General features: G+C 43.7%; 1 protein-coding gene across 2 annotated transcripts in view; it reads left to right on the top strand.

Annotated features, from left to right (window-relative positions):
- Nucleotides 1-325: 325 nt before the first annotated feature.
- col8a2 (collagen, type VIII, alpha 2) overlaps nt 326-25,427 on the top strand; it is a 67,449-nt gene continuing 42,347 nt past the window's right edge. The window contains exon 1 of one of the 2 annotated variants that reach the window (XM_033637862.2): nt 326-1,126. The gene's annotated coding sequence lies outside the window, so the exon portion shown is untranslated. Of the gene's footprint in view, nt 1,127-22,926; nt 23,015-25,427 lie in introns of those variants that run through there. The other variant, XM_033637864.2, reaches the window with a different exon arrangement.

Here is a 25,427-nt window from a genome sequence, read left to right as displayed (position 1 = left end):
ACAAGGTATGTAAAGAGAGATGTTTTTGTGGGGGGAATTCAGGATAAAAATCTCTGGGGTGTTTAATGCCAATATATACATGTTGAGAGTGATTTGGTTTAATAGCAGAAGGATAAAGGGCAGGGTGATTTCTTGGAAGGTAAGTTTGGGAGGAGAGTGGAGGGAGGCAGAACATGAGCAAGAGACGCCTCCGAATTCCCCCTCTTCTCGTCTCCTTTTCGTTCCCTTCCCTCCTCTTCATCCTACCCCACCCCTCTCGACTGTGGCCGCCACCCCACCCCATCCTGCTCACTCCCCTCCTTCCTCAGTGCAGCCAGCCACAGACACTTGCTTTTTGTATGAAGGGGTTTAACCCAATGAACAATCCTGTCTGTCTTTCCCAAAATAAGCCAGTGGGAGAGGGATCGCAGAATAAGCCAGGGAGATTGGAGCAGCGAGGTGCACTGCCCCTGGTTATAAGTCCTGGGAGTGCTGCTTGGACCCACAGCCTTTAGCTCAATATACCCTGCCTGGCTGCCTGGCCTGCCTGCCTGACTGACTTGACTGACTGACTGGAGTCTCACTCCACTGTTACTCACTCTCTCTCCCTCTCCTGTCCTGCTCCCTCGCTCATTCCCTCCTACTTTCCACCCTGGAGAGCGAGAGCGCACAGATTGGGGAAGGTGCTCCTCAGACCTGCGTCTGGACAGCTTGAAGACGGCACAGAGAGGATTTTTCACTCTTCTCTCACTTGCTCTTTCATTCTCGATTTCACCATTGCTGCCAAAAACCACATGGATGGACTTTTTTGTTTCTTGCCGGAGGCAGAAAAATAAAAGTTAAACAATTTGTTCCACCTGCAGCTGAAAATATCCAACTTCTAACTTTTTGTGGTTGTTTTTTTTTACCCTGCACTTGTGAGCAGCACTGGACCAATTCAGGGTGCAAGCTCTTTGCCCAGGAGGACACCATTCCTCTTTTTTGGCTTCATTGAAAATCTGATGCCATCGCATCCCATGGGAGACACGCGTGGCTGAGGCAAAGGAGGGAGGTAGAAGAGAGACCCACCTGAAGCTGACACCTACCACTGCCCTTACCCACTGCTCCCCCTCCCCCCCCTGCTCCTCAACGCTCTGAGGAGAGAAAGGTAAGCCCTACCTGCCCTCACGTTTCTGTGCGGGCTCTGTAAGCATCCTGGTGTCCTGCTGTCTTTTGCCTTTTCACTTTTATTACATGTGGCTGCACTGGCCGAGGCCAAAAGAAACAGGAGGAGAGAACAGGAAAGGGGAAAAAATAAAAATAAAAAACAGACGGTGCAATATCTTAGTCATGGGACTTACATAATTCTTCTCAGTCCTAAGCTAGTGCGCAGAGTAACAGCTTTCAGATTAAAGAGAGTGCAGTTTGTTCACCAAGCTGCAGACGTACAAGTGAATGGGCACTGATTGTGATATTAAAATCACTCTACTCTGAATATCCTGACCTTTTCTTTAGTCACTGTGTTAATTTACTGTGTGTTTTTGCCCTGATTAGTGACGGTGATGACTGATTCAAGTGTAGAACTAAGACATTGTTGATGCACCCATACCTACATACATCTTCTGCTGATGATGTTGGAGTGGGCGTGGTGTGTATTCGGAGTGTGTATAGGGGTGGGGCAGTGTGGTAGTGGGATATGCACAGTGGGTTTGGCTCAATAACAGACATTCTGATTATCGTCTTAAGAGGAGTGTCCTCCATGTGGACAGATCTTGTGTATGGGAACGTAACTGCTACTCATATCCCACATTCTGTTGGCATGGACTGCAGCTTGTTTGATGGTTTTGGGACAGATTTGTTGATCTGAGAGTTTATTAAAGTTCATATTGTGAGTGGAATGTATTAAGGTGAAGGAGTGGTGCAAATGGACACATGGTCCTATCATTTTTCCTCCTCTCTTCTCCTCGTCCCCCTGTTGCTTCACTCTGACCATCCACTGTGACGCCTCTGGCAGGCCACGCTGCATTCCAGTGTAACGACATCCCTCCGTTGCAAACAGAAAGAGGACAGATAGCTGTGACTCTGAGTCCCCAGGTATCCCACATGACAAACTAACAGAGACAGAAAGAGAGGAGAGAAGTGAAGAGGGAAAAAAAAGACCAAGAAGAGAGGAGCACACTGGTGAACATGAGCAGAAATAAAGTGAAGGTTCCAAAACGCATGCTTTCCCGAGGAGATGCATTTTTCAATCACATGTGTTTCAGTGCACCAACAGCAGACTTTCTTAGCAAAGGAAGGAGGGAGACACAGCGAGAGAGAGAGAGAGAGAGAGAGAAAGAAGGGTATAGAGAGTGAGAGTAAGAGAAAGAGGAGGGGGGGGGGAGCAAGTCTGGAAAAGACAGCTCTGAAATCCAAAAACATTTGGCAGCATCCGTCTATTTCGCTGGCTTACGGCAAGAAAAGTCAACTGGATATGTACCTGCGTGTGTGTTGGTGCACGTGCAGCCACATATGCGTGCTTCTAGGTGACCGAATGTGTGTGAGTATCAAAGTGTGTTACACAATCCCTCAAGGAGGAGCGGGTGAATGGATACACACTAAAGCGTGAACTCTCCCCCCTGGCAGTGAGGTACAACAGGTCTGCAAAGCTGCTGGTGCACAGCAGCAGCAGCAGCAGCAGCAGCTTCTGCTTTACTGTTCAAAGTCATATTTGCTCATAAAGTTCGGGGCCTCTCATGGAGATTTAGTGGTTTCCAGTCAGCTTTCCTCCCCTCTCCTCATTTCTATTAAGGTACCCATAGGTCAGGAGATTTATGCCCCTCTCTGCATCACTTGCCTTTTTTCTGGCACATGCACGATGGCAACACTGTGCCGTAACCACAACAGCCCCATGCCACTGACTGGGACTCTCTTGTTCTCCAGTGGGTGGCAACTGGTCACTTACTTTGTCACCGGTGGTTACAAGTGTGTTTTCGTGTGTGCGGTACATTATTTGACCACAACTAACAGCATCCAACCCGCTGCCCATTCAGGCTTTTGCTGCAAAGTGCCGAAGCGCGACCGAGCGTACACAAACAACAGTCACACTGAATGCACAGCAGCACACACAGCACACTTTATGCCCTGTGCAAGACAAACACCTACATGGATTTAACACACACACATTCTGAACAGATGAACACGCTCACATCATCCTGTGCCAAACCGCCTGCTCATATAGCACTGAGACTCTCGTGCCCCACTGCAGTTACTTTATAGGCCAGAACATGTTGAAGTTGGGACTTTTAAGACTCTAAACTCAACATCAGCTCCTTCCTTTTCTGAAACTCCTCGGGGATGACTTGTGTTCTGATGTAAGCTGGAAAAAACAAGGTCTTCTTTGTGGATCTGTGATGCTTTTTTGGTGAGATTTCATCCTCATTAGAGCAGCACAACAGAGAGACAGAGTGAAATCTGATTCTTAGATCAGTCTCTGCTTAAAATCTCTCACTCTGGCTTCATCAAAGAGGCGCAGGTAGAGTGGATTCATCATCTCACCAGAGATTTGGGGGGGTTTTTTCTAAGGAGAGAGATTTTAAGAAGTGAATGGAATTTAACTGAAGTTTTAGGAGCTGCTTCCTCTGTTTCTCACCCCTCTTTGGCTTGTGAAACAGTCGACACTTTGCTGCCACAAGGGGGCAGAATACCAGGCAGTTCACGGTCGCACACACAGACACAAACACATGGCATCTTGTAGTGAAGAGAAAACCTGTTCCTGTATATCTGACTGCTTCAGTAAATCATTTTGAGTCTTATTACATCTCACAAATCTTAACTGTATGGCAAATTATCTAATAACACAGATTATATTCAAGGTAGTCCCTGATTTCTCTTTTACTTCTCGAACATCATGATTTAGAGATTTAGTAAACTTCGCCAAAGATCTGAGTCTGTAGTCTTCTTTAATAAAGCAAAAATACTTTCTCTCAAAACATTCATCCCTCACTCGCATGTGTGTCATACTTCCCTCAGTTGTGCTCCCTAATGGTCTTTTAATGCTTGTTTGTATATGCCTTTGCATGTGTGTGTGTGTGGTGCGTGTGTATTAGAGTGCACATGTGCTTCTATTACCCTCAGTCTTATGCCCGTGCGAGCAGGAAATGAAGGAAAATGCCACTCATTCTCAAGGAAAGTAAACGCCCATTTATTCCTTTACTTCCCTGGAACCCAAACACCTTCAGAACACACACACACACACACACACACACACACACACACACACAAAACTCTACCCTTTTGTTTCATAGGTACTTTAGTATTAAAAGGAAACCCTGTAAAAAACAGGGCACCACTTTAATGACTTCACCAACAAAGAGCGTGTTTTCGTTTCAGCCGGAAGCCTGTGTCTGTATTTCCAGCCACACACACACACACACACACACACACACACATACTGTACTTGCACACACACTCTTCAGCCTGCATTATAAGGCATGCTAACGGGTGCCGCTGATATACTGAATGAAGAATTGCAGTGAAGGGCAGTGGAAACAGAATACAGGCCCTGGTCTTAATCAGAGCCTGGACTATAACATTCAAGATGAATAGGCTGGATTTGTTTTTCAGCTAAAAGGGGGATAAGAGACAGAGACAGTAAAACACAGGAATATATTGCTTTGTGCAGATGCATGGAGATTTGCATCTTGTCTCCCTTTATTTCCTCTTTGTCTCATGTGTGTGTATACTCTCTGAGCTTGTCTGCATATCACCAGTAGCCATCTTGGCCTGGACATGCAGCTGATATATGTGGAGGCCAGTCAGCTATATGGCAGATAGTGAATCTGCACAAACATACAGCCCTCCAGAGTGGATGGAGCAGCACGTTATTAATCAGGCTCTCTCTCAGATCAGAGGACAGAAGGGGGAGGAGGAAAACAACAAACAGAAGAAAGCTGTCAATTATTCTAATTCTGTTTTCACATTTTTGCAACCAAATGTTTTTATTTTCTGTCTGTCTAATTCATTTGTCTGTCTCCCTTTATCTGTCTCCCACTTGCTTTGCCATTGTCTGAAAACTGTGTCTGGACCAGAGGGAGTTTTTCCACTGGGCTGGCAGCGACAGGGGGGACAGAGAAAGGGAGACATGGGGGAGAAGGCAGTGGGGAGGCTTGGCAGACGACCCTTGTTATTTTTCCTCCGCCTCCCATTGACTCTGTCAGCAGTGGCTCAGTCTTAGCAGGGCCTCTGAGCCCAGGGGGCTTGACAGCATGCCCTCTTCAGCTATCAGAGGGAACTTATCACAGGCACGCTTTGGAGACAGGAGCACTTTCATCATTGCCACTTTTTCCCCTTTTAACGTGCCACTTTCTTCTTGACTTTGTTCCAGTTGTCCCAGTTTGTCCACTTCTATCCATCATTTATTTAATACTGTTACAGACTACAAGCCCTTTTGAACCATACCCTAACTCTCTTCACTGGGCTCGCCAGTGGTGGAAGAACTACTAAGATCCTTGACTAAAGTATGGCATCTGCATTGTAGTATTGGCATTTGCAAGAATCACAGGAAGAACCAATCAGATTGATGAATCTGTATCACCAACACATTCTCACTCTGACCTCGTCACATATTGACTTTCCACGTCTACATACGACGTGCAGGGTACCCTGAGTATGTTAGCTGTTGACATTCTGGGACAAGTTCAAGTCAAGTTCTCTTCTTTCAGGATACACTTCCGTTTTCACAGGAAATTTAATGTTTACATACAGTCTCTTTCAAAATAAACGTACTACGTCAGTCCAACACCGCAAATTGACGTTTCTTTCCCTTCAACAACATGATGCGCATGTAATTAGGTTTAGGAAAAAAGAACAGGGGTTGGCTTTAGAATCTTACGAGACATGAAAACTGCTCTCTCAGGTGAAAGTCCTGCCTGCCCTACTCGCACTTTGTCCTTGTCCTACCACGTTTCCCTTTGACGCCACCGGGTGCCGTTAAACTATAACGGCAACTGGCCACTCATCAAGGGTGCCTTTTTTCGATGGTTTCTGACGTCGCAATTCACTGCCCAAACACAGGATTTCGACGACCTTGGAGTGAGACTGTGCTCTTAATAAAAGCTGTCAATCATGGCAGTCACTGCTTGTGAATTGCAGTCAAAGCAGGCAGCACTGATCAAATATGAATACAGATTTTGTTACTGCATTGCCTTTTTCTTACCTTTAATGTTTTCAGAAACATCAGTGTACTGTTTAGCTGTAAAATGACAAAGTTCGTTGTGGTCGGTGGGTGGTGCTTTGTTTCGTTGCGCTATTTTCAACGTGGATCACAAATGTCCCCTTTATACAGCTAAACAGTACACTAAAATAAGTTTAAGACCGCTGAACCCCGCCCCCCACAAAGTTGAAACAAAACCTACGCCCTTGCCTGTGAGAACCACGAATCTCTAAAAAAGTCAACTTTTCATGGTGTCAGAAAAACAGCCCTGTTTTTCCACTTTGCAAGGGTACATTTTCACTTTTACACAAAAGTAGGAGAATTTTTCCAACACATAAAGAAACACTTCATCCCTCAGTTTATCAGAAAAAAGTCAAATCTCCTAATTATGAGATACGTGGTTTTCACTGGACAGGAAGAGAAGGAATCTGAAAAGTAACTAACTAAATCAGTCAGACAAATGTGGTGGAGTAAAAAGTACAGTATTTCTCTCTGAGATGTAATGGAGTCAAAGAATAAGGTTGTGTAAAATGGCAATACTTAAGTAAAAGAGAGTACTCGAGTAAATGTACTTGGTTACATTCAATCACTGTGGTAAAGCAACCTCCATCGTCAGCCATTGCTTTCAGTCTTTCAGTCAGTGAGGCCTGAACAAGGCCCAGTGACCAAGCCACGGACAAAACATGTATTGAGCAATGCTTCCTGGAGTCAAATCTATATTTTTCCAATGGTGTGCCGGAGCTCGTGTTTTCAAGGAGAATCCAACAGGAACAAACAGGAATCAGAGCCTCAGTGCTCATCCAGCAACAGTGCTGTTCCCAGTTAATGGGATGTGACATCTCGTTCTCTGCCACTGAGGCTGAGTTTTCCCTGGATACGAGGAAGCGAGAGTTTCCCCTGTCTCCTGAGGATGTGTGTGACCTCAGTGTTGGGAAGAAAAAAAAGTTGAATCCAAAACACTGAGCAAAGCCAAATAAAGGTTGTTTGATGTTTGGTTGGTTCAGGTAGCTGTACAAATGAGCGTGAGTGTACAGTACATGTGGGTTTATTTGCCTTTTGGGTTTTTTCTCTGCTTCCTCTCACTCATTGCCCCTCAGTTCACCGTTGGGCAAGACTTTTGTTTGGGGCTTCCAAAAGCAGGACATTTGGGCCAACTCCTAACAAGGGTCAACTCCTCAGTATAAAACTCACATTATCCCTCTTTTCATCTAGTTACAGACATGCTTCCTGAGCCAACTGTTTATTTTTTATTATTTCGCTTCAGATGCAGGATGGATATATCTTTCTCTGATGGGTCAATATTGAGTAAGAGATTGGAAACAGCTCTTCTGAGACCGTTTGAAAAGCTCCAGACTTTGTTATTGTTCAGTCTGAGCTTGATTTAGACGTGTGCGTAGGTGTTCGTGAAAAGAGAAAAGAGACTGGGGTTATTGTGGCGTTATGGTTCCCTCGGAGCAGGATAATAAAAAGCATTTTATTTCAAGGGGCCAGATTTTCTGGAGTGGGAAATGGATGCTTACTAAGTGACACATGTATTGTGCTGTATACTCGCACACACAGTTCCCCCCCCAGTCTTCAGTAGCAGACAGCCGCCTGATATCTTCCATCTCAACAAGTTTTGTTCCACCAGTTACCTCATAGTTAAAGGGACAGTTCAACCCAGAATCAAATACATATTTTTCCTCCTACGTGTAGTGTTATTTATCAGTCTAGAATCTTTTGGTGTGAGTTGTGGAGTGTTGGAAATATTGGCTGAGGAGATGTCTGACTTCTCTCCAGTGTAATGGAACTAGATGGCAATCGGTCAACAGCAATGTCTCCTTCCAGGAATCATGACCTGGTTACTCAAGATAATCCACAGACCTTGTTGTGAGCAGTTTCATGTAGAAACTATTTTCTTTCAGCTGAACTACATCCCATACCACTGCACAGAACAAAGTGTGGATCTACTGCTAGCTCAACTAGCTCCACTGAGCAAACTAATATCACAGCTCAGATGAGGAAGACGCCATTAATGTTTACATCTTGCACTGTCACAAGCAGGAGCCTCTTGTCAATGATTTTTGATGCTAATAATATTATTGCAGGAAACAAAAGTCGGTCATTATAAAAAGTGAACTTCAACCATATTTGATTTATGGCATATTCTAACGCAGTATTAAATAATTATTTTTTTTTGGCCACTTGGAGGCAGCAGATAAGCTACAAGCTCAATATTGACATATTATCACCTTAGTTGATGTGACACACATGTACAACAGTTGCTTATTCACACATCCAGTAAACACAGAACAACACGTGCATTCATTCGTTCGTATCTTCCTTCGTTCGGGCGGCAGTAGCTCAGTCCATAGGGACTTGGGTTGGGAACCGGAGGGTCGCCGGTTCAAGTCCCCGTCCAGACCAAATGCAGAGTGTGGACTGGTGGCTGGAGAGGTGCCAGTTCACCTCCTGGGCACTGCCGGGGTGCCCTTGAGCAAGGCACTGAACCCCGCAACTGCTCGGGGCACCTGACCAAGGCAGCCCCCTCACTCTGACATCTCTCCACTTTGTGCATGTATAGGTCCTGTTTGTGCGTGTGTGTATTTTGGACGTATATGTTAATGACAACGGAGTGAAAAAATTCAATTTAATGGGGATTAATAAAATATATAAAATCAAATCTCTGTCCACCTTTTGAATGTTAGCCCAATATTCTCCTTTTAGCTCTGTTTTGGTCTCCACCAACTCCTGGGGAGGCTCTTTAGCTGCGAAATGGTGGCGGTGCAGTCACAAGAACCTAATGTCAAACCAGGCAACCAGGCTGTTCTCGTGCACTGTTCGCATTTGTATACCTACAAAAAGTAATGGACCAAACTTCATGTTTAACACACATAATCATAAGCTAGTTATTCAAATCTAACCCATGTAATCATGAAGGCTGCAATCACGCCCTGAATGCAATTACCGGAGCAAAGGAGGAAGTTGTAAAGAGAGAAAGTCTGCAGAAGGAAGCAGGTTGGGGTGATGGATGGGTTGAGCAAACAGACGACTTTCCCTCAGGAGACTAGTGTTTGTATCCTGTATGAAACCAAGTAAACTTTGAGTTATTTTAAGGTACTTCATCACTTCGTCACATTACATTGAGTATGTAACTTTAAATAAGTACGTAACGTAACAATACCCAACCTTTTTTTTTACCTAAACCTAACCTACGTAACTTTAGATTCTTAAACCTAACCTACGTAACTTTATGGTTAGTAGGTAACTTTGTTAGGTATGTAACGTGACGATGCCCAACCATTATTTTCCTCCTAAACCTAACCTACGTAACTTTAGATTCTTAAACCTAATCTTAGTGACTTTATGGTAAATAGGTAACTTTATGTTAGGTACGTAACGTTTGTTTGTTTGTTTTATTTAGGATCTCCATTAGCTGTTGTACAGCAACAGCTATTCTTCCTGGGGTCCTTTCAACAGTCTTTACATTGTGTCAATACAATTATTCCATTTACAACACATAATCACACATAACAATACAGAAAAAGAAAAAACAAAACATAAGACAATACACATACACGACAGCTCCTACAGGTCAGCAGAGGGTATATGTAACATTTACATACAGTACAGGCCAAAAGTTTGGACACACCTTCTCATTCAATGCGTTTTCTTTATTTTCATGACTATTTACATTGTAGATTCTCACTGAAGGCATCAAAACTATGAATGAACACATGTGGAGTTATGTACTTAACAAAAAAAGGTGAAATAACTGAAAACATGTTTTATATTCTAGTTTCTTCAAAATAGCCACCCTTTGCTCTGATTACTGTTTTGCACACTCTTGGCATTCTCTCCATGAGCTTCAAGAGGTAGTCACCTGAAATGGTTTTCCAACAGTCTTGAAGGAGTTCCCAGAGGTGTTTAGCACTTGTTGGCCCCTTTGCCTTCACTCTGCGGTCCAGCTCACCCCAAACCATCTCGATTGGGTTCAGGTCCGGTGACTGTGGAGGCCAGGTCATCTGCCGCAGCACTCCATCACTCTCCTTCTTGGTCAAATAGCCCTTACACAGCCTGGAGGTGTGTTTGGGGTCATTGTCCTGTTGAAAAATAAATGATGGTCCAACTAAACGCAAACCGGATGGGATGGCATGTCGCTGCAGGATGCTGTGGTAGCCATGCTGGTTCAGTGTGCCTTCAATTTTGAATAAATCCCCAACAGTGTCACCAGCAAAACACCCCCACACCATCACACCTCCTCCTCCATGCTTCACAGTGGGAACCAGGCATGTGGAATCCATCCGTTCACCTTTTCTGCGTCTCACAAAGACACGGCGGTTGGAACCAAAGATCTCAAATTTGGACTCATCAGACCAAAGCACAGATTTCCACTGGTCTAATGTCCATTCCTTGTGTTTCTTGGCCCAAACAAATCTCTTCTGCTTGTTGCCTCTCCTTAGCAGTGGTTTCCTAGCAGCTATTTGACCATGAAGGCCTGATTGGCGCAGTCTCCTCTTAACAGTTGTTCTAGAGATGGGTCTGCTGCTAGAACTCTGTGTGGCATTCATCTGGTCTCTGATCTGAGCTGCTGTTAACTTGCGATTTCTGAGGCTGGTGACTCGGATGAACTTATCCTCAGAAGCAGAGGTGACTCTTGGTCTTCCTTTCCTGGGTCGGTCCTCATGTGTGCCAGTTTTGTTGTAGCGCTTGATGGTTTTTGCGACTCCACTTGGGGACACATTTAAAGTTTTTGCAATTTTCCGGACTGACTGACCTTCATTTTCAAGTAATGATGGCCACTCGTTTTTCTTTAGTTAGCTGATTGGTTCTTGCCATAATATGAATTTTAACAGTTGTCCAATAGGGCTGTCGGCTGTGTATTAACCTGACTTCTGCACAACACAACTGATGGTCCCAACCCCATTGATAAAGCAAGAAATTCCACTAATTAACCCTGATAAGGCACACCTGTGAAGTGGAAACCATTTCAGGTGACTACCTCTTGAAGCTCATGGAGAGAATGCCAAGAGTGTGCAAAGCAGTAATCAGAGCAAAGGGTGGCTATTTTGAAGAAACTAGAATATAAAACATGTTTTCAGTTATTTCGCCTTTTTTTGTTAAGTACATAACTCCACATGTGTTCATTCATAGTTTTGATGCCTTCAGTGAGAATCTACAATGTAAATAGTCATGAAAATAAAGAAAACGCATTGAATGAGAAGGTGTGTCCAAACTTTTGGCCTGTACTGTATAAATATATTTCATCCGATGTCTATATATGTATCATATGTGTAAAACAAAACTCTAATTAATACCGTTATTCAGTCCAACAATTCAATTTATAATCGATTTCACACATTAATCTCACATGCAATGTCAAAACAAAAACAAAATAAGTCTATATTCTTCAAATTTCCAGTTTTTCGCTAACCCAATAATGCAAGTCAAATATTATCCTTCTTCATCAATAAGCATGACTCCTGTTTTCCTTGTTTCATTTGCTCACGCTCTCTCAGGACACATCACCCAATCAACTGAACGTTCATATTTTGCTGTTACCTCAGCAGATGTAATTTCAGCTTGCCTATTTACCAAGCATCTCTGGTCAACAGATGTATCCGAAACTAACTTTTTGAATCTAATTTTACTGTTTTCTTGTGCGATGTGTTCTGGGAGCGCGTTCCAGTCTCGCATAGCTCTATATATAACCATTCGTTTAATTGCGTTTGTCCTTGCTTTTGGTAATGTAAAACTTCCTCTTGTAGCAAGTCTGGTTGCGTAGTCATGTCTATCTGAACTAAAAAATATTTTCTTATACAAAATAGATGGTTTCTTTTCTGCAATGATATTTTTAAAAAATACTAGTAATGAATAAGTTAATCTATTTTTAACAGGTAGCCAACCTAAGTAATTGTGTATTCCAACAATATTTCTCCTATAGCCACAGTGTAGCGCTATGCAAGCTGCCCTATTCTGTACTTTTTGCAACTTTGTTATATTTTCCAGTGTAGCACTAGACCATACTGCAGGACAATAGTCTAGATTGGACAATATTAGAGACTGAATCACTAGTTTAGTTGAGCTTTGTGACATAAATGCTGCACATCTTTTAACAACTGAAATACTGCTTCCCATTTTAGCAACCATTGTATTAATATGTTTTGTCCATGATAATTTACTGTCTAAAATAACACCTAGGAGTTTGGTTTCTTTGACCCATTTAACTGATAATTCAATTATGCAGAGCTTCAACTCAGGTTGCTGTGACGATACCCAACCATTTTTTCCCCTTAAACCTAACCTATGTAACTTTACATTAAGTACGTAACATGACAAAGGGTTGCTAATTTGTAAGATGACATACAAATCCTTGTATGTTCATTTTTGTAAGATACAAGCCGTTGTATGAGGATACATTGATTCGACATATGCTTTAAAATATATCAGTGAGAGGTTATGAAACAGCTCAGAAAATGATAGTTATTTTCATACCACCAGAGAGATTTGACATTTAAGGACATGATAATGTAAATGTTGCTGAGCATCATATGAAATGTTATCTCACAGCACTGTCAGTGTTTCTGCTTTCCTTTCATATATAAATCACTCTGCAGTCTGTCTTTAGCTGGTGACCACTGGTTCCCACCATGTGGCCACAAACGTGAGTCCTCTTTCTTCCAGCCTTAAACCAACTGGCACAGGTTGCCTCTTTCTGCCCAGATAAACACCTCAAATTTAGCTCGGCTCTCAGTGTTCCTCAAAGAGATGGATTTAAGAGGACTTATCCCCTGCAGTGGACCAAAATGTTTCTGTGTCACACCATATTGTGCATCTCAAGAGCACAAATTACGCCTCCAGTGGTTCACACAATGTTTGTGTACGCTGATGCCTCCGTTTCAATGTAAAGACAACAAATAAATAAACCTAATCAGACAAAACACATTTTGCTTGAGCCGTGACAGTATCCCATGATTGTTCGAAGCAGGGTGCTGGTTCTCTCACACTTTACGTTTAAATGGCTGTGGCTTACAGACTTAATCCTTTCTGTACAGACTTTGAGCCCATTGAGCAACATGTGTTTCATAATGCAACACTCAGAGGCATTAGGCAGCGTACAACACAACCAGCCCTTCAAAGCTTTTCATTTTCGTAATCAGCAGCAAAGCAGTGAAACGATAAAAGAAAAAGCGACTTTGTGCTCATTCCAGCTCGTTTGAGGTGAACGCTGTGCGAGCATTGCCTTACCAAGTGCGTTCTACATTCAGTGTGTGTGTGTGTGTGTGTGTGTGTGTGTGTGTGTACACGGTCTTAACTACAGTTCTCCTGTTTCTGTTTATCCGTACAATATATGTAATACTTCCTGGAGTTAGACAGGAGAGGCAATGCAGTTTGGCAGCATTCCTAAGTGCTTAAAGAAGCTGTTGAAGAAGAATTATTTCATGCTCACAAGACAGGAAGGGTTGCAGCTTTGCTGAACTATTTAGGAGGGATACAAGCGGAGTAGAGTTTCATGGAGAACATTTGAGATGCTGTACAGTGAAGACTAAGATAAACAAACACAAGACTAATTGGATGACAGCCTCGCTGTTTGCCTCTTCATCACGCATTTGCTCGGTTTTGTCTGTCAACATGAATTTAAGTGGGTAACATAAGTAAGCATGCAAGCGAGTACGGAAAGATTTTCAAATCTGGCGTTTCAGTTAGTGTGCCCCATCATGAGACATTTTCTGTACAGTGGTGATATGAAGTGTATTTCTGCAGCTCAAACACAATATATGGGTGCAATGTTGTCACTTTTTCCCATGTATGAGAACAAGATCAGAGAGATTAGGAAGCTGCTGCTGGCTGCAGGAACACAGCTGTAGCTGCATAAAGCAACACAGTAGTGAACTGTCTTGCTAAGAGGTCTGAAGACTTACATGACCTGAGTTAAAACCTGGATAGATGATAGATTGCAGAATGAGCTGACGGAAATAAAACATCTTCTACCTGACGCTAACCATGCAAGTCTGTGATTGTTTGGACAGCGAAAGCTACAGGAGTACAAACCATTTCTGGCAGGATGTTCTTTGGCCAACTAACAAAATACTTAATTAGGCAGGGCTTTGAATCAATTACCACTCACTTTCATGTGGTTTGCAGATGGCTACACGCTCTCTCTCTCTCTCTCTCCACTTTTCCTGCTCTTTCTTCTGCGAGCCGCCAGCAAAAAAGGCCTGCTGCGTTGCCTCATTACTAATTTGAACCAGAGAAGTGGTCATTTCCTAACTGTGGGCCCCGGCCTGCTCCGCAAGCCGAACCGACAACCAGCCCAATGGAGCCTGAGCTGGACCGCTCCCAAAGCAGGGCAGAAACCACACAAACCCAAGTCTTCCTGACATGTGGTGAAAGTGTGATAGGGATATGGGAAACATCGGGGAGGGTTAGGAAAGAGGGATGGCGACGGCTCTGTTTCGAAGGGAAAGAAAGATCGAAGTGAGACATGATGAAAATGGGGATAGGAGAAAGTGGAGGGGGCGGTATTTGCGGGAAAGAGGCAAGGAGAGGTGAAAGCACAGGAAAAGATTTGAAGGTAGAAGAAGCAGAAAAGAGAAAATAAGCTTGGTCTGAGGAGCACTCAGTTTGTAGCAACCCATGTGGCGTCTTTGATCTGGCCGAGGACTTGAACCAGTGTCAACAGAAACATGCAGGGGCCGTCTGTTTGCTCCCAGACACAGATCATTCCTCCATGAATTACTCTGCCTCAGTTCGCCGCAACCTCTTTACTACTCCAATGTTTGTTTACCCTGTCGGGAACACCCGGCCCATTCCTCAAGTTGAGCAACAAGCTCAGTAATACCCCAGAACTCCTGCAATCAGCTAAACTTTCTATGCCGTTAATCTCTAGAGGGAAGCAGAAATCTGGGTAGTTTTGAAGATTTAAAAGATACATTTGAGTCAAACAGTGCTGCCTTTATACTCCGCAGTTTATTCAGTAACAGAGTCATTTCTCATTTAGTCCTATAATCCATTCATTCTACTCCAGTCGCTGTCTGCCTCCACAGGGCCGAGGCATGTTCTGTATCCCTCGTAGTCTGGAAGGAAGAGGGAGGGATAACAAGGAGGCTGAGGAGGAAGACGAGGATGCAGACATGTCCGCCAGATCGTTACAGTGAGAGGATGTGTCCTGAATGCTGTGGCCCTGCCATATGACAGCTTGCTTATTCAAACCTCATGTTGAGAGAGACAGTAAAAAGACAGTGGAGTTAGAGGCTCGTTCATGGTTAGACTGGAAATAATGTCCCTCCTCAAAAGAGCTTCAGTAGCATCAAGACGTCTTGTTAATCTTGAATAAGTATTTCACAGCTAGAAAGATGGTCTTTTAATAAAATTGGGCTGTCTATGCTGTGAAAGGTGCAAATTCTTTTGACATTGGTGCTACATGACCACAGATACTGATAAAAAGGGCTGTGGCATTTGCGTTTGCTCAAGAGGTGGGAAACCTACAACTACCAGAATGCACTGCGCAACACCGGTCCAATTAACACTCCTGCTGGTGGGTGACTTAATGCAAGCTAGTCTGTTTTGACACAGGAAACAATACGATGGCTAAAACATATTTCTGAAGAAATTTTGAAACAGAATTTTGGCTCATATTTTATCAGCAGTTTTTCTCTTGATCTGCTTTATACTCTTTGTGTCTGTGGTGGCAGTAATACCAAAATGGAAGTACAATCTGTAGTTCGAGAAAAAGCCTTTCAGCCAGCATTGGAAGCCCGGTCTCGATCAGAAGTCAGCACTTGGGCAGTGACTTTAGGCGTCAGAAACCAATGAAAAAAGGTGCCCTTTAACATTGGTATGATGTGCAGCTGGTTGCCTTTATAGGTTAATGGCAATCGGCAGCGTCAAGGGGAAACGTGGTGGGACAAGGACGAAAGTTAAGGCGGTGAAAATCCACCTAGGGTGAGCAGGAGGGGTGATGGATGGGTCCAACAAATATGGACTTTCATCCGAGAGAGCGGTGTTTGCGTCCTGTAAGATTCTAAAGCCAAACCCTGTTCTTTTTTCCTGAACCTAACCACGTCAATTTGTGTTGTTGTACCGACATAGCGCGTTTATTTGGAAAGAGACTGTATGTAAACTGTACATTTCCTGTGAAAATGGAACTTTTTTTTAAATAACTTGGCATGGCATCCCAGAATGTCAACAACCAATGCATCCAGGGTACCTTTCACATCATACATGGACATTGAAAGTCATGAAAAAACGTCAATATGTAGCAAGGTCCGAGAGAGAATGTGTTGGCATTGGTAGGATGGAGGGAAGTTTGCAACAGTTCATTTACCCATACTATTGTTGTGACACAAAGCTAGATGAAAATTGGCAAAGTATCCCTTTAAGGCTCCACTTATCGATATTAACATGAACAATGGGTCAAATGACTCAGAGTAATGAGAAAGGGGTCATTCATAGAGTTATCACCAAGCCCTGCTGTTAGCCATTCCTTTTTTTAAAGCTTGAGTCAGGAACTAAAAGACAGTTTTTATCATAGGCTGTATGATAATAGACGTAGCTATCACGATGTTACTCACTGGTTTGTAGACTGCCACTCTGAAGCCTCTAGTTTAGCATTTCAGTTGTCACCATCTTGGTTTTTTGGAGCCAGAAGTGACCATATTTTGACAAGAGGTTAGAGCTGACCCACAGGTCATAGTGACACCTCACAGACATCCTGTCACTCAAGCAGCCACGACCTTATATATATGTAACTTTAAGCCATGATAAAATGTAAAAGGGTGACTTATATTAAAAATTCACCCCCCTTACAGTTGATTTTTTTTGTACTAGGCTGTAAACATATTTATTTCTGCCGTTAAGTTGTGCATTTCAACATAGATGTTCATGGGGATTGGCTCGCACCTGAAGCCAGCCTCAAGTGGCCAGTTGAGTAACTGCTGTTTTTGGCACTTCCACGTTGGCTTTATTTTTCAGCCTTGGAGGATGCCGCTTTGTCTTTATTCTGCTGCACTGATTTTGACTTTTCTTTTTTTAGTTGGACTTTTGCAAATCCCCAAACTTGAAGACCTCTTTAATACTGCAGCCATGCAGAAAATTTGAGCCTTGTCTTCATTTGCAGTATAAAAATAGACATCTGCGCTGCATGGAAATGGTCAGGATATCAGAAACATAAGGAGAATCATAGATCTGTATACTTAATCCCTCTCTGGGAGTGGATCAGCCAGGACATTTCTTCTTGAAGGATGATGGGAAAGGCCTGCTCAGACAAGCCAGGCGTAACGCAGCAGGGAAACACGCAAGCAGCCATCCACTCTCACGTGGAGACAATGACAAATCCAGACCCCATCAACACTTGTGGGGAATGTGCGGAGACCCCCTCCAAGCCAGCACAGTACACACTAACAGCGCCCTAATGAATTGAGGGCCTATCCCTGGTGGGCTGTATACGTGTGTGATCCGAAAACCAGGTTCGCTGACATTTTCCTCTGTCTTATGTCTCTTTCTGTTCCCATGCATAATTCTGTTGATCACAAATGTCTTGCTGTTTCCTCTTGAGTTTTGCTTGTCGAAAGGTATCTCCCAGCAAGCTGAGAGTGATGATAGTCAGATCGCCTCAATGCAGAGCTCTTCCAAAAGACAGATAATGCTCCTGTTGCACAACACAGTACTACTGTGATCCAGATGCTCCTGATAGTAAGGTAGAAAAGTCACTGACCTGATTTTTACCATTCACATAGCAATAGCATCTAAAGTATCTTAAGATCAGGACCACAGAAACAATCTAAAGTCTAAATACCTGCAGAGATTTTGTAAACCCCAACAGAAGGTGGTCCATAGTAAAGAGTCTAAAATGAGAGAAATGCATTATATTTTTCATTGCCTAACATTAGACCTGCCAATTTAGATTGGTATTGTCATTTGCCAGAATACTTTTTAAAGGTTCTCGTAGGATCATAGCAACAATGTTGAGAAAGAAACGGCCCAATATCCCCAGGAATTACGTCCATATCGGACAATGCCATACCTCACAATTTACATCCATTGCCAACATATATTGCCGAAGTAGGAGGCAGTGTGCTCTTTATGTAGTGAGGTCGAGGGTGCATGGTTTTTGCTGAATCATCCAATATCGGGAGGTATCTTCATACAATGGTTCGTATGATACCTTATGAATTAGCGCCACATATTGGTTGGGTGAGGCTTAGGAAAGAATCATAGTGACGTGCCTTGAAATAACTTTGTTTGCATTGTCTTTTGGTTTCACATGGAAGACACCCTGACCTCCTCCATTAGTGGACTTTGTCGCTCTAACGTGACCTGATCTCTCCTTTGATCCCGTCATGTGACAGACAACGCCCTGCAGCGTGCTATAATGGATCCACTGCTTTTCCTGGCAAATCCCCCTCTAATGTGCTGTGATTGGCTGGTAGTCTTCATGTCCATGTCAAGGTTAAAGACAGTTCGGGCTAGGGAAAGAGATCATGGTTAGGGCTGGTATTGTCCAATCACAGGACAGATGGGCAGAATTTGCCATGAAAAGAAGTAGTATCCAAATGCGTTCTCATCCCAACTCGTCAAATATCGCTGTTTTCTCAATGGACTTTCACATCTGTATATGACTTGCAAGGTACCCTCCTGCATCTGTTTTTGATGTTCCAGGACACCATGTTAATTTACACTTGTTTCATGCATTGTGTCTTTTCAAAATAAAGGACATGGGCAGTTGCTGCTCATTAGATGTATACAGTCTTTCTTAAAATAAACTTATAACATTAGTAAAACACATTGTATTTACGTTTATTTACTTCTGCAACAAAAGCATGTGGTTAGTTTTAGAAAAAAAACATCATGGTTTGGCTCAACATTCATACAGGAAGCAAACGGTGGGCTCCATGGTGAAAGTCCAGGGTTTGTTGGATCCATCCACCCCTCAGGGACCCCTCAGCCCCTTATATTACTTTGATTCCGGCAGCGTTACATGCTGACGTGGCCCGGCGGATGTCAACATTGACGTTGTTATCGTCAGCATTTCTAACTGGCGCTGTCCAGTGCCATTATACACTGACGCCGCCTGTTGGCGTAGGTGCCTTTTTGCATTGGTGTCTGACGCCAGAATCACTGACAAAACCATGTTATTTGACGATTTGGGAACGAGAATAGGCCGGGGATCCATAATTATGCCTGCAGCACATAGGTCACATGATCACAGCCTTCTGGCTCGTGATCACATGGGTCATATATGAATTATAAAGCACTACTATTCATTGGTATGAGTACAAGCAGTGAACAGAAACAGCCTGAATATCAACGATCTTGTGTGGTGATAGGGTTGGAAAGACAATGGGAATTATACTGAAAAAATCTGAGTGGCAGATTTGTTAGAACACACACGCACACCTACATACAAATGTATACACGTGTTAAAGAATTATGGGGACCTACTCTGAGCTGTGGGGTTTCTCTCTGCTGTTTTCTGTCTTGATCAGTGATACAAATTCAAACAAATGGTGGAGCAACATTAAGAAGGCCCTGCATCGAGTGTGCATCGATTAATCTGCAAATCTCCTCCATGTGACGCTCCTCCTGCCCATTACACTGCTCTCAATACGATTATACAGAGACGACGGGGGAAAAGAAAAGCATTAGTTGTAATGCTGCCAGGGTCCAAAATTGTCCAAATAGTTCTCAGCCCTGCCAGACACAACAGCACATTCACAGTCTCGGCCTGTCTGTGGATTCAATTCATTTTGATCCTGTCTTCTGTTGTGTCCTTTAGCAGCTCTGGCATTTTGCTAAGACACTGCCTACATGTCTTTTCTGTCTATTGTCGATATAGTGACGGCATGACAGCGCTGTTGTCCTCCTCTGTCATCTGCAAAACACATAGAAGTGCTGCTTTCTGTGTGCAGGAGCTGAAATGTTGCATCTCCTCTCTCCTCTGCATATCCCAAGCTCCAGGGAGCAAGGAGTGTTGTAATGCCTCATCTGTAACCTCAGATGCACTTCATCCTATGTCCTCCCTGCATCTCCTCTCTACGTTTCACCAGTGGTCCATCATTCGCTCCATAGAGGGCGTCTGGAATGTGTCTGTAATCACTTTCACTGCATTTTTCTGCAACAAGAGCGGAGCTCAGACAGTAACGCAGAGTGTCTACAGTGGGTGGGAGCATATGCAGAGATGCAGACAGGCAGACAAAGTAATGGATGGTGATGTTTGTTGGCTGAGAAAATCATCTGATCTACAGATAGAGAAATCAAGACTGGCCAGAACTGGCCCGATTTCTCAAAAGTGTCTTAGAACAAAAAACATCTTTGTTCTGTTGACGTATGATGCTTTGGGAAAGCCACATTTAAACCCAGATGGAAGGGTTTTGTCTCCACTGTCAGTCTAGACTCCATTTATTTTCACATCTGTGCTTCTGCGATAAGCAAATTGTAGCTATTACCTTATGAGTGTGAGAGGGCAATTGTGTTTTTTTCCCCACAGTGTGGATGAAGGAGGCAGGGAGGGGGAGGTGGGGGGGGACGCACACAAGCAAAAATGAGTGTGACCACTGTGGGAGATGTGGTGAACATCAAGAAGTGGGGGTGGAGATGGAGGGCTGGGAAAGGAGGAGTTGGTTGGGTGGGTGAAAGAAATTTGGCATCGCTGATGGAAACGGGGTCTGGAGCCGGCACACACTTTGCGCATAAACACATACATACACACACGCAGAGGACAGACACCAGCAACCATCATTCAAACGGCATTTTAAGAGCCATTTAAGTCATTCCAATAAAAACTGCAGCCGTTATAATACGCTGTCCAGGGGTAGACGGAGGGGAAAGAAAGTTATGGCATGGGTAAGCTCGGGGTAAGGGGTAGCAGAAAGAAAGTGAAGGGAAAGTAAAGCAGACAATGTTTGTTTTTAAGTCTGCAATCTTTTTCATGTCATTCTCCCTCTTTGCTTTTCTCTGTGAGAGGGAGGCCAGTTCTCCAGTCTGGGAAAATGGTTTAATGACAGCAGAAGGGTGCAAAGGGTTTACAATCCTGCCAGTCTGATCAATAATCAGCTCATCCCTGCAGCTGAACGTGTGATATTTCCCACCCTCCCTCTGCAGGCTTGAGGGCAGTGATTGTGACTGATACTGACCACATGTTGGCAGCTTGTCGCCATGACACATTTTATATGTTTGACCCCTGTGATGCACCATGCCACCTTTTCCTAGCACTGGTACCGACCTCATATGTCACCCATCATCCATATGCCACTGTTGTTTGACTCACCCCCGACCCTTCCCACCAGACCCTCAGACAACAACCTCCTCTGAAAACGTGACAGCCCAGACCAACATCTAACAAGAAAGGGGGGGTAGAGTTTATCTGTCTGCCTCGCGACCTTAAATCTCCATCCAAGGCCAACAACCACATATGCAGCGTTGCATTCCGACGACTGTTATTTCGGCATTATGTCTATTTGCTCTGTTCTCAACTGAAGGGCTGTGAAAAGCCGTCTAAACACAGCTCTCTCATACCACGCGATCCTGGCCAGTGTTAGCAAAGCCGAGCGAGTGCAAATATGGAGCAGGACGATGGAGATGTCGCATAATCGTTGTTCCTTCACTCCATGGCGTGTGTTCCTCTTCTTTCTTTTTTTTAAGTGTCTTAGTCAGCCTCTGAAGAATGCAAATCCTCATACCTCTTCACCCAATTACATTTTCTTACTTACCTCTGGTGGTATCAAACCCTGCAGAGAGTTTTGGTTTTACTTGTCCAAGTTTTGAGACATCCATCTCTGACATTTTTGCCTCCTCTCTATTACAGTGCTGGTGAGTCGAATTTTATTTGTGGTGTTCACAGCAACAATCCACCGCACAAAAGTATCTACATAGCTAAAATCCACTGGTGAACTTACCCTTCAAACAGCCATGCCCTATTGATACTGTACTTTTTTACAATGGACTACTCAACCAACCATGTCTCACTCCCAACCCAGCAAATACCGACACTTGGCCAGTGACCCTTAGTGTCAAATATTGACACCCTTTAGCTGCAGTCTGAGACGCAACAGACAGCGGCATTTTTTGACGCTCAGGGCAACTGCCTTGGTATAAGAAGCAACATAGTCCACACAGGGCTGGGTGGGAGAGATACTTATTTTTGACCAAACCATGATGTTTTCTTCTAACCCTAGCCACGTACTTTTGTTGCCTAAACCTGAAGAACCCATGTTCTTGGTATATCTTAAAAACAGACTATGCATTTAACAAGCAGACACTTTACATTTCCCATGAAAATGGAAGTTTATTTTGGCAGGACACAGTGCATGTAATGAGCCTAAATTGACATGCTGTCCCTGAGCGTCCAAACCTTTCACAGGAGGGTTAGCTAGAGCTCCATATTTTGTCGTGTAGGACCAGAGCAAGCTTCAGTATTTGACGAGTTGGGAGTGAGAATGTGTTGGACTTCCCTTTGCTCTATGCACCCTGGAGCAACAGTTGTGCACATTACCTAGATTTATTCTCATAGATATCTGCACATCTCACAGACCAATCACCAGAATAACTGTTGGACTGTACGTTTATGCAAACCATAGATATGTAACATTTGTACATTATTATGTCACACATATATTGAGACATTAGGTTTCTTTACAATTTAACAATGCTGTGGTCAATGTGTGGTTATGTTAAGGCACCAAAAACTCTTTGTTATGATCGGTGAAAGATACTATTTTGGCTCAAAATACCATTTGCTGCTGGAAATGCTGCCAATGTATTGAGAAAAAACCTGTTTTGTTTTTTGTTGGGCTTGAAAAGTGGTCTGCAGTTTGGCAGCTGTCTCGCCTAGGTGTCATCCACCATCCCCTCCACCTTCAGATGACAAATTCAGCTTATGCACATGTAAGTAAAAATTTAAAAATTATATGGTATGTATGAAATGTACAAATGTAGCATATTTGTGGTTTGCGGAAACACATACCCACCCACACACACATGTGCATAGACATATGCCTACATGCCCGTATGCACACCCACCCTCACCCTCCCACCGCAGCTCAGACCTCAGAACATTTTTACAGACCATTCAAAAGCCATTACCTCTGATTTACAGGACACGTTTAGCTTGTTCTCCTTTATACCCACCTACCACAAACCCCACTCTCAACACGCACCACCTCCAGCACACGTGAAGTTTTTATAAACCCATGGTTTGAGCATGAGTTGATGTCTCCTGTCCCCATCTCGTTTTGTTTTGCATAGAAAAAAAGAAGTGTTGGGGTTTTCACTCCTACCTCTCAAAACCTAAGTCAACACGACGGCTTCCAAACTATACAGCGTCGCGCTAAAGAGACGCGTCAGACGGGGCCAGGGGTTATGCTTTCTCAGCAGCAGATGAGTGATTTGAAAGGAAGGAGAGGTTTTGTGGGCAATTTACGTACGCTGGACTTTGTGTCGTTTTGGGGTCGTTTGTGGGCTGTGGGCAGCCGTGCCTTCTGCTCTAGACTGACCATCATATCTCTGTTTGATGACCTTCGTTCACACATGTTCTTTTGGTAATTTTCTAGCATAGTTTCACACTACAAGGTGGTTGCATTTCCAGTGGGAGAGAAAAGGAGATTCAAAGAGAGATGGAAAGGCTAGACGAACAATCCTTTTCCATGATGCACTTCATGCCCTCTGAGCACAGATTTCAGATTTGGTCGATGATGCCCTCACCCACCTCCCTCCTCCTTTGTGTTGCCCACTAGCATGGTGTTGCTCAACTGGAAAACAATGGCAGAAGTCCTCCATCTGGTTGCAGTTTGTATCCCGTGCCAGTTTGAGTGGGAGTTACACAGAGACCTCCAAGGGGCTTAAAACAACAACAGCTCGCAGTCGAGAAGGCTGGTTGCATATTTCCAGCTACTGTAGCAATAAACACACTCACACACACGTTCATACGCAGAGAAACCCAAGTGAGTAACTATTAAATTGATATAATTCTGAAACGCGGTGACTGATTACATTCAGGGGAATGTCAGAATGGACAGGTACTGGAAAGACGTTAAAATTATGAAGTGCATGATGAGACGGAGGGGGGGAAAGTATGACATGTATCGGGCCCATGGCAAGTGCAGTGGTGGAATGTCCCGGGGTGTTTTAATGGAGTTTGTCTCTCCACACCTGTGGAACTAATAGCGAACCACTGAAGTCAGATGTCCTATGAAAATATTTGGTGGAATGAGAGAAGGGGGAGAAGGGGGCGTGGATCAGTTGGAAGGCTCATACCTAAAGGCAGGCGTGTAGTTTGGCTTTCGCCTAGGATTTCCATTAAACGGCAGGTTTGAGGAACAAGATAATTGCTCTAGCAGAGTCTCCAGCCTGAACTCCATCGCCTCCTCTATCCCTGTTTCTCATAGACACTCTCTGGCCCATGTGCTGCAGAATATCTTACAGAAAAACACAGTGTGTATGCATGCTGTTGATGTTCTGAAAATGCAAAATCTCCGGAAATTGTCCTGCTACAATATATGCGTGTTTGTGGAAACCATGCCACTAGTCATTTAGATGCCACTGTTGGACAATATTGTCAATATTCCAATGAACACTTGCATATTTGAAGTTCAAAGCACTTGATTGAGCAACACTTGACCCCGGGCTGCGTGGACACTTTTTATAGCCAGTTAAATTTCTTATAAAAATGCATGCCTCTCAAGCTAAAAACACATTTTTTTTCTTCTTTTTGTTTTCACCCGACAACTGTGATGTGCTTGCAAAGGTTTTATGAGGTCAGTGAGGATAGGAAGCCAGAATGCGGTGTGGAAATGGTCCTGGTAGCATTAGAGGATTGGTTGAGGGTTTCCACTGATGCATACACTCCCTCTGTTGCTGCCTTGTTCTTTCTTTGAAGTCGGCGATGGCAGTAGTTATCACAAGTGATGATGTTCCCAAGTCTCTTTTGCAAGTGGGGAACGAGTTTTAGTGGTTACCCCGGGGCTGGGTCTTTCACAGTGCAAAGTATGTGTTCTATTATTGATTTTTTCCAAGTATCTGCCAAAGGGATGAGATATTGTTTCATGGGCAGTTCCTCTTGTTTTGAAGAAAATTCTTTGATCACATGTCGTTTTATTGAAGCCAGTGGAGTTGGATAATCTGCTTTTTAAGCCATGCTGGTGACACTGGCTCGAGGACAACAGTGTCTGGTGGTGCGTCAGTCCACCACTTTGGTCCAGACTGTAATAAATCATCAACTGTTGGATACAGATATCCACGTTATCTAGATGATGTATCCTAATGACTTTGGTGCTCTGCTGACCTTTTCCTCTAGCACCAT

This window comes from Epinephelus lanceolatus, chromosome 16, assembly GCF_041903045.1.
Source record: "Epinephelus lanceolatus isolate andai-2023 chromosome 16, ASM4190304v1, whole genome shotgun sequence".
NCBI lineage: Eukaryota > Metazoa > Chordata > Actinopteri > Perciformes > Serranidae > Epinephelus > Epinephelus lanceolatus.
This window is presented reverse-complemented; position numbering and strand designations above follow the sequence as displayed.